General features: G+C 40.7%; 1 long non-coding RNA gene across 1 annotated transcript; it reads left to right on the forward strand.

Moving 5' to 3' along the window:
• Nucleotides 1-10,039: 10,039 nt before the first annotated feature.
• Nucleotides 10,040-10,698, forward strand: LOC119485634. Its single transcript, XR_005206318.1, has 3 exons — nucleotides 10,040-10,286; nucleotides 10,393-10,563; nucleotides 10,679-10,698. It is a non-coding gene; the product is annotated as an uncharacterized LOC119485634 (long non-coding RNA).

Raw genomic sequence — 10,698 nt, forward strand, 5'->3', positions numbered from 1 at the left:
TGTCATCCAGGTATAAATACGGCAGCGACGTTGTTGTAAATGTTACCGGCACCAGACCTAGGGGAAATGTGGACCGGCAGCAAGGGTTACACAGGCTAGGAAGCACTGTGTAGCCAATATATACAAATATCGTTTCTGTGGATTGATAGAGAGAGGACCAAAGTTAGCGTCTTGCTCAGGCCACAGCTTGTTTATTTCTGAATACAATTGCATACAATTCACAGTCACATTATCTTGCTGTCTGATTTAAAAGTGCATTCGAGCTCAAATGATTTAACATACTATATTCCCCATAAACAGAAATTAGCTTAACTCAAAATACTAATATATACCAGCATAATATACTGTAACTCAAAACACACATTCACTTTACCCTAATACCTACAGACACTCACATATTAACATATACAGTCCCACTAACACTCATCCAGCATTATCACATTAGACACAAAACCTTCCTACAACATTCGTACACATTATACTCTCTCACACTTGCACTTCACAGCAGCGCTTGCTAATATGGTACGACCACGACATGTTAGCAAGTGACCGGAGATGTGGAAATAGTTTGAATATGGTATCTTGCTCATCACCGTGTTTACTCACAGCTGGCTGGCTAATACTCTTTCAACATTTGGAATACATTTTCTTACACTTACAAAGCTACTGTGTAAAACTGGAGTTCACGGACAGAACTACTCAACATGGCGAGCTTCGTCAGAGCAATTAGCTACGAAGTGGAGCTTGCTACGCTTCCCCAACATGTCAAAATCATGGTACAACATTACCAAACGATTCATATTACATTCACATTTGATGCTGATGCAAACTAAAGATCGAAAAATGAGTTTTGCAGTACCTGTGGATTGATAGAGAGAGGACCAAAGTTAGCGTCTTAGCTCAGGCCACAGCTTGTTTATTTCTGTACTGTGTATGAGCAGAGCATGTAGCTACAGTCTCCCTCATGGATCCACAGCAGCACCACAGCGCCATCTACTGATGGGAAGGTGTAATACCTTGAAATAAGGACTGTGTAAAAACTGTTAGAATAGTTCAATTATTAACAAAAAATAGAGGGGGTGTCTGTTTAAATAAAAACTAAACATGTAGCATTTCCAACTTACTACATAAACGGATGAAAAGTGTGCCGAAATAAAACCACATAATGATGTTGATTAGTAAAAAAAGAAAGAATTCATGCTTAGTCAGGTCGGTCCGCAAGACGACAAGCAAACAACTTTTAAAATGCTTGTTTTCTGAATGGAGTTTGGATCGATCAGTGCCAGGCTATGCTAACATTGTAGCTGCTCCATTAACATTCCATCTAGGAATAAATACAGCAGCGATAACATCAGTGATGACAGAGGGAATATCTCAACACTGATAACCTTTCGAAAAGTATGTATATATTGTTACACACCACTTATATGATGAATGCTTTTGATACACATGCTTTAATAAAAAAATGAAATACCTTTAAACTTGCATACTGTATGTCATGCTAATACCCTTTCACCTTGTATAAAATGTATAATATACTGACTAGTAAATGTTACCATTTACTATTACTATTACAATTGCTTCATTATAAATTGTCTTTCAATCAAACATTAAGATATAAGTGGGAAAAAACTGTTCACAAAACATTATAGACATGACCACTGACTATTTATGTAACAATTTAGCCACAAATTCACATGCTGACCAGATACGGTCCAGACATACTCAGTTTTGACCGAGTCTTGTTAATCTGTCTCCCACAATTCCCCCACTTCCTGAAGTGCAATACTGAATAGCTGGAGTACCCTTTAATGTGAATTTGAGTATAACGTTCTTTTGTTATGTTTTTTTTGGTCTTTCAAATATTTCAAATGAATATTCACACAAGATCAACTTTCTATGCTGAATATCATTCATTCCTGCATAATGTAGTCCTGCTAATAAACACAAGGGGGGGCAGTGGCACATGTGAGAGAATGCTCCAGTCCTCTCTCCTCCCGTGACCCAGAAATCGTTCCCCCTCAACCATCATAAAGTTTTCTTCCAATCCTTAAATGCACTTCAAGGAGACGAGGAGCAAGTAGACAGGAGGCTTCTGGAGGAGCTGAGGGTGAGGAAACACCGGTGTGTCCTTTGCGGAAATTTTTTCAGCAGCCGTGATGTTAAAGAGACGGAACACACAGCTGAAATAATCTCAAACCATGGCAGGACTCTACAAATGTAACTGTTCCTTTTGTATTCATAAATTGTAGTTTTTAAGATGATCAAACTTTCTGCCCTTCACCGTTTGTGTAGCGCCTTGTAGGGGCTGTTTCTAAACGCATTCCTTAAAGGGACTGTCTGTAACTTTTTAAGTGTATAAATGTACCGGGTCGGGACACATGCGCGCTCGCATATGCACGCTCGCGTGTGGCCGGAGTTTCTGCTCTTCTACCTGCTTACCTTCACTCACACACCGCGCGCGTCCTCGCTGTATCGCTCCACCTCTAGACGTGCACGCGCGCTCACTACACACTGCAGAAGAGTTAGTTTAGCTCTGAGAATATCTAGTGAATGTTCAGTGGACGTTTGTGCAGAAAATAAATGCTGCAGCTCCTCCAGACCAACAGAGGTTTCCCGTGTCTTGTGAAGTGATAACGTTGATAACGTTTGTGATAACGCTGATAACGTTTCTCGCTGCGGGACTCCGCAGCGAGAAACGTTATCAGCGGGGCTGAAGCAGGAAGAGAAACGTTACCGTCTCCGATCGGGTGCCGGTGTCTCCCTGCGGGCGCGTTCGGAGACGATAACTTCTCTCTTCCTGCTTCAGCCAGCAGGAAAAGCCAACACTAGGATCGGCATTGATTCATGGAGAGACCTTCGTCTGGTCAGCTAACATTACTGCCAAGCAGCTGAAATATAGAGTGATATTGTGGTTTTAGCTGACGTGTGTTGCCTCACTGTGTTGAGCGATGTTGGTTCATGTCTATGTAGAGCGAGCAAGCGCGAACCCGACGCTGACTTTCGTTGACTTCACGGCCACAGGTGTCGCTGTTAACAAGCATTTCTGAAAGTTACAAATAGTCCCTTTAATGACATTTCACCTTGATATATTACTGATGCTTTTATCTCGAATGTAGGCTATACCCCCAATTCTACTGCTATAATCGTGACATGACGTTTACAAGTGCAAACAGCTGTTGACGTCAAATTATTAGATCAATAAGACCATTCTCTCACATTCAGCACTAATTTGTTGAATTTCATGTTGTCATATAGACAGGAGTGTGTATATATAATATATATCAATCAATCAATCATATAATATATATATATATACTGTATATATATATATATATATATATATATATATAACACTGTTCTGCTCACCAGACAGAGATCATAAAATACAATATAAGAGAACAATGGACAGCTGATCCAGCTGTGACACAAATCATATTTAATTGACGTTGCTTTAAAAGGACGGCTCCGATGATGACAGGATGTTGCCTTCGATTCCTCTTTCCTCGCATCTCCCGTGGGCGGGACCAAGACGTGAGGTTAGGAATCGAGAAAAGGAATTGAGGAGACACGTTAGCAAAATAAAAAGCAACCAAGATATTTTAGTGATTTTCCAAAGTAATGAATTCATAAAAATATTAGTTGAGTTTGAAGGTCATGAATATATGATGTGCATAATATAGTTTTTTATCTGGATGATCTTCCATACATACATCTATCTACACACTCATTGCTAAACACATTACAGCTTGCAGTTTGGAGGGTCTCTTCGACCCAAACCGAAATAGCACATCAGTATTTTATCTTCATTGGATTACCAACAAACATGTTGGGAAATAACAAAATAAAGCGTAACTTTAAAAAAAGAGGCGTATTCTGTAGTGCTGTGTGACACGTGCTTCAGAGGAGATGATATTCATCTGGGAATGGACAAATAAACAGTATTACATCCCAGACATTCTCTCATCAGGGACACGGCAGACCGATGAAGTCATCTGAGGTCAATCATAACTTTCGTTTCATAAGGGATGATGTCAGCACAGCACAAAGAAAAGACTATTCTGCCATTCACAGAGACACAAACAAACACTGGACAAGTCCAGCTGACTATACCTGCTGTGCCAAAGACCTGTCCCTGTTGATGCACTGGACAGTCCAGTTTGGAGCACAACAGTTTGTGCAGGTGTTTAATAAATCAAAGACAGAGGCCTTATGGCAGTTTCAGTTTCAGGTTTATAGTTCCTGTACAGGGGTCAGCAACCTTTACTATCAAAAGAGCCATTTTAGGCAAAGAAAAAAAAATCTGTCTGGAGCCGCAAAACATTTGAGCAGTGTGATGAAGGTAACGCAGTTTATAGTCTAAGTATATAGTATATAAGTCTAATGCAGTGAGGGTCAGAGTGCAAATGGACTACGGAGTATTAGGGCCACATTGAGGGGGAAAAAATTGGAGATTTCCAGAATAAAGTCACAACTTTACGAGAAAAAAAGTCATAACATTACGAGAATAAAGTCATTACTTTACAGGGGAAAAAAAGTTGTAATATTACGAGAATAAAGTCAGAACTTTACGGGAAAAAAGAAAATAACATGTCAAATTACTACTTTATAAAATTATGACTTTATTCTCATATAAACATTTTTTCCCGTACACCTTTATTTATTTTTTTTCATCAATGTGGCCCTAATACTCCGTCATACCATAGACCTACAACAATGATAAATACAAATTTAAATATAAACAAAAAAGAGTTATTCATTTCCATTTTTAAAAATCCACAAGGAGCCACTGGAGAGGAGCTAAAGAGACGCATGTGGCTCCGGAGCCGCAGGTTGCAGACCTGATATATATATATATATATATATACCAGTGGTGGCTGGTGGATTTTTTTTTGGGTAGGGCCAATCAATTTCAACAAACATCCTAGTACGATTCAATGCAAAAAAAGGTATCAAAAACGCATTACTACTTTGCAGTTACATTTCTATCATTTATTCCAACACTGACATAAGGACATCTTATTCATACAATTCAGTATGTTAATATAACATACGACAGATCATTTATAAAGGAACTTTGCTCTTCTGTCCTTCTGAGTGGCAAACCTCTCAATGACCTTCTTATTGAAGTCAGGCATGTTCCTGACAAGTTTCTTCTCCATGGAGAGCATAGCCAGAGCATTAAGGCGATCCTGTGTCATGGTGTTTCTCAGGAAGGTCTTGATCCTCTTCAATGTAGAGAAGCACCTCTCGGATTCAGCTGTTGTCATGGGTGTGGTGATGAGGATGCTGAGGAGACTGACAGTCTCTGTGAAGGTGCTCTGAAGGTTGTTCTCCATGAAAAGCTGGTACATGGGCACTGCACCACTGCAAGCCTTGAACTCACTGTTCTCATAGATATGGGACAGTTCTGTTTTGAGCTTGTCCTTGTTCAAAATGGGGTAAGCCTGCACTGTTGTTTCAAGCACCGACTCAGGGAACGTCTCACTGTGTTGTGGGAACAACTCTCCATGCAACAGTGTTGCGCTGACGAGGTGCTGGGTGAAGGAGAACCGCTCCTTAGCTTGCATCAGGATAGTATCACATACCTGTAAAAGATAAAATCAACTTAAATTTGCAATAAAGCTGTTTTGATGAAAGTGATTCTGATTGAACACATGCTTATGTCCAAGTCAAGTATTTCAAAAATACAATGTATGTAAAATCTTATAAATAACTTTAGATGATGGGAAATTATAACTACATCATCAAACTGTATCAGATGGTCAGTTACCAACGTGTCCTCCCCTTTTCAGGAGACAATCGACTATGTTATTGAATATTTGACTACTTCCTGTAATTAGCATGTGCTGTGCATACACAGCCACATAGTATATGCATGTGTGTATAAAGTATTTATATTGACAACTACATCACAACTTACCTCTGTAGCCAGCCTCTGTAGCTCTCCTGGTCCCAGCATCCTGCGCTTTTTGGGCTGCTGGTCAGATCCACTGTCCGCACACAGAGAGGAAATGGAGGCCCTGGTCCAAAAAATAAAGTTTAAGTTGCTAACTTGCCATCTTCAAAAACAACTAGGCCTCTTCTAGAAATTGACTTGGTGGACACCTGAATAAGCATGATATTGCAAATTGTGTTTAATAACTAACTGCATTCTTTTTCCTTTTAAAATATTTAAACAAATATCATTGTGATGTTTTCTATCATAATCATTCACTTTGATGACTAAGCCCATTTAGGGTTTTACAGATTGTTGGACATGAGCAACTCATCTTTCTAACAACAACAGCTTTATCAGCTAGTAGTAAATATAGTTATTTACCTGATTTTTGGAATGCTGTCTGTGAACCTCTGGACAAGTCCTTTGATGAAGACAGGGTCGATGTTCCTCTTCTGCAGCTGGTTGAACAGCACGTCCACATTTGGCATGATCTTGTGGAACAATGCCAGGAAAAAACAGAAAGTCTCGTCTTCAAGCAGCCTCACATAGCTCCCGGCCTCTCTGACAGTTGTGGGATCAAATTCCGCAGAGTCTATGATGGTCTGGAAACACTTCAGGAGGTCATCCTTGTGCTCGTACACAGTGTTTACAACGCGACTCTGGAAGTTCCACCGTGTTACGCAGGCTCGAGGAAGTCTATGCGCTACCACCTGGTCCAGCACGGTGGTTCGCTTGGGTGACTTGGAGAAGAAGGCAGAGAATCCACCAAGCTCAGAAAAGAAAGTGTGGATCCTGGGGATGCGTGCTGTTGCCTTTTGCATGATTAGGTTCAGCTGATGCGCGTAGCAGTGGACATAGTGAGCGTTTTTGTAGACATCCAGTATCTTACGCTGCACACCGCCGGTAGCTCCCCTCATGACGGCAGCCCCGTCGTACGCCTGGGCAATAAGTTTGACTGTTTGTCCGGGTGGGAGTATGGTGCTCAGCCTCTCCATAAGCGCTGTAGCGATGGTGTCAGCGGTCGCGTTCTGGATGGTGATATACTCGAAGAACCGCTCTTGTACATTACCGCTAGCATCTATGTAGCGTAGCACGAGCACCAGCTGGCAGTGGGTGGAAATGTCCGTCGTCTCGTCCGCTTGAATGGCGATAAAATCCGCGTTTTTGACTTCCTCCAGAATGTAATCCCTTACAACCGACAGCATGCAGTCCAGCAGCTCGTTCTGTACCGTCTTCGACGTGCCTTTGAAAACGCTGGCTGTCTCGAGGTGCTCCTCCAGCACACTGTCGAGGGACGCTACAAAGTCCACAAGTCCCTTGAACACGCCGGGGTTGTCCGAGGAGTCAGTCTCGTCATGCCCACGCAAGGCTAACTCAAAAGCCCCGCAAAACTTGACACAATCAATTATTTTTGATAAAATGTGCCGGTTTTTATCCACCTCCTCATTGTGCTTCTTTACCGCAAGCCTGTGTCCTTCGTCCAGCTGCATTGCAATGTTCACTCTGCCTAGCATAGCTAGCTTCACGGAGTTATCTATGTGCATCCTGGTGTTCTCGTGTTTTCTTATTTTTTCAGACAAGTGTTTCATGTCTCTTACTCCCGTCTCTGCCCATGCTGAATCTGACCCTGTCGACTTAAAAAGCACGCATGGGAAGCAAAATACAGCATTAGCTTGACTGCATCCAGCTAGCCAGGCCTTCCTCGCGTACCAGTCTTTACAGAAGCTCCGCATGTGTGGCTTGCCTTGTACGCCGGTCTGTTGTTTTATGCTGAGTCCAGGAGGTTGATCTGGGCCCAGTTGTTTCACCAGGAGTTTCTCCGCCAAAGTCCTTCTCTCAAACGGGTCTTGGAGGAGAGATTTGATCGAGTTAGGGTTGAGTCTTGCAAGAGTAGCGCTACTAGTGCTTGGCTGTTCCATTGTCAAGATCACGCGAGAACTGACATGAGCCCTGACGAGAACAGAGAGAGACACACGTGAACGTGAACGTGAACGTGCGCCATGGGCCAAATCAGTTTGGCCCCCCCGGAAGTCTTTTTTACGGCGCTGATTGGATGAATTGTATGTCATTCATGCTTGTAATCATATATTTTTAATCAGTGATTGGCTGTACTGCTTATTAGACCCGCCTTCCTTGGGCCAAATCCATTTGGCCCCAGAAAGTGCATGTGAGCAGCTGAGAGGTGCACTAGCAGAGAGTTCAAGGAGGAAAGCAGATATTTGGCGCAGTTATCCTATTTTACAAATATTACGGGTATATTCCATAGGTCAAAAACACACATATTGACAATTTTTAGAATTTTTAGAATTTTTATAATTAATAATTTTATAATTTTTTTTTTTTTGGTGGCTCAAGGTGGGTGGGGCCAGGCCCCGTGGCCCTCTATTGGCCGGCCGCCACTGATATATACATATATGAACTAGGAGCGTTTTATGGCTTTTATGTGTCCTAATACAGTAAACTGAGCGATGGAGTTATCCACTCCATTACACTAAATTTGCCAACACATATTGTCTTATTACTTATTTGTACTCATGTGCTTATTGCAACAACACAACCCGTACTAAAGAGTTCAGACATCTCCATTCAGGACAGACCTTTAACACACCACAGAAGTACTATTAGGAGACCGGGTCTAACCTCTCCGGTAGCAGAACATGTTCTCATCTAGAACACAACCACACAATGTCTAGCCTAGTCTTCGCTCTCAAGGCCCTGAGAAAGTGCACTGCAGTAGGCGAGGTGGCAATCTATCTAATCTATTGCTCTTGAAACATGAAGCATTTGGAATAAAATTTGTTGGAAATTTTATTGGAATACATTTTTTTTTTAATTTTATTCTTTTTATGTATTTAACCACAAAATGGTGCCATAATAGGCTAATATATATTTAAGGCAGACACAGGTAGCAAACTGGCAATGCAGGTGAGGTGATACAGATGATCACTTGATTACCAACGATGTGATTGTCCTATATAGGATGCCTTGTTATGTTTTACAATGTTTGGAAATGTATAAAAAGTGGATTGCAACCCAGCATTCTTGTTGGGACACATCAAACATTGGACTTTTGAGTCATGCAATGTTGTTGAAATAAAGAGATTGACGAAACGACTGTGTGCAGTTCTCCTTCAACTACCCTACTTATTTGAAGGCTACTCGCAATGCACAATCTCGCTGAGTGAATGACAGTATGGGATAAGCGTTGAATGGATGGATGGATGGATGGATGAATGCATGCCAAGTTCATTTTATGGAAATTAATCTGACTTGTAAAGGTCCCATATTGTAAAAAGTGAGATTTTCTTTTATATTATAAAGCAGGTTTAAGTGCTACACTGTAAACAATTGCTGTTAATTTACAGCAGAATTTCAACAGTATTAACCTGTTATTGCTAAAAACAGCGCTTTACTGTTAATACAAAAGAAAATCTGTTAAATTACGCTCATAGGCCGTTTTTTAACTGAACTATAATGTATTCTTAAAAAACAGCACTTTACTGCTGATCAACTGTCTAAAGTATCATGAATAACAGTTTCATGCAGTATTTTTTGAATTCTGGGAAGAGCAATTTCACCTGATCTGCACATGTGAGGCTGGATCCGTTCTTTTATTCATCCATCCCCATCTTACTGATTATTGGTGAGTAGTAATTTTATTTAATTAATAAATCTGTGCAAAGTTTATCAGTGATGTTTCCAGTTAGTTTGCATTACAGAATATGTGCATGTCATGATAGAGGGATTCAACAGCTAGCTAGAATTTCACAGATGATTGCACATTAATCGGACAACACAAGGAGCTCATTTTAATTTCTATGTATTCAAGTTAATATCTAAGTTAATGTGCTGATACATGTATTTTGCCAGTGAATTCATGCATAACGACGGTGTATACATTTTACAGTCTATGGAAGTCCCTTCAACATTTAAAGTAACATTAAGACTTCAGTGCACGTTGGTTATTGGGTGGTAATTCAGCAGAGCAGATACAAAATTGAAGGCAAGTTTATTTACTAGCTAACTAGTGTTTTTGAATGATATCTGAAAACCACATGTTCTATAGATCAGATGATCAGAATATTCATAATTGATCAAAAAACGGTTTCTCAACCAGTAATGCACACCACTCAACACAATTCATTTCAAACATTGACTAAAAATCCATGAAGTTGACTGAGGAAAATTCTTTCTAAGTTTCAGGTGAAACAGCAGGAAGCTATTGGCGCTGGATGGTCAGCCTTGAGGGCCACTTCATATGTGAAGGGATCCAGCCCACCTTCTTGATGGGGCTTGCTGCATTATTTTCCACCTTCTACACCTGCACGCTCAAATTAATCTCAAGGTTAGATACTTTCAGTAAAACCTGTATTTTTATTGTGGCATTAATCTAAGTGATTCACACAACTTGATTTTTACACAGTACCTGAAGAAACACTATCATTTTTCAGGTGCACCGTAGGAATAAACCCTGAGAGAGGCACCAAGGATGGACAGGGCAAAGTCTTCTCAAAGAAAACTGGCAAATTCACGAGCTACAAGACAAGACTACAACCGTATATCCACATGTATCCACTCTGCTGATGGGACTCATGGACTTGAGTGGGACTTCATTTAAAATGGTGAGTTTACATCACATACATGATAAGAGGAAATGAGGGCTACACACGCTGATTTTGTATGTGAGAAGTTACAATGAAAGTTATGTTGGAACTCATATATCTCTCTCTCACACAGTCAGCGGGCTACCAAGGCTG

This window comes from Sebastes umbrosus, chromosome 1 (genome assembly GCF_015220745.1).
Source record: "Sebastes umbrosus isolate fSebUmb1 chromosome 1, fSebUmb1.pri, whole genome shotgun sequence".
Lineage (NCBI taxonomy): Eukaryota > Metazoa > Chordata > Actinopteri > Perciformes > Sebastidae > Sebastes > Sebastes umbrosus.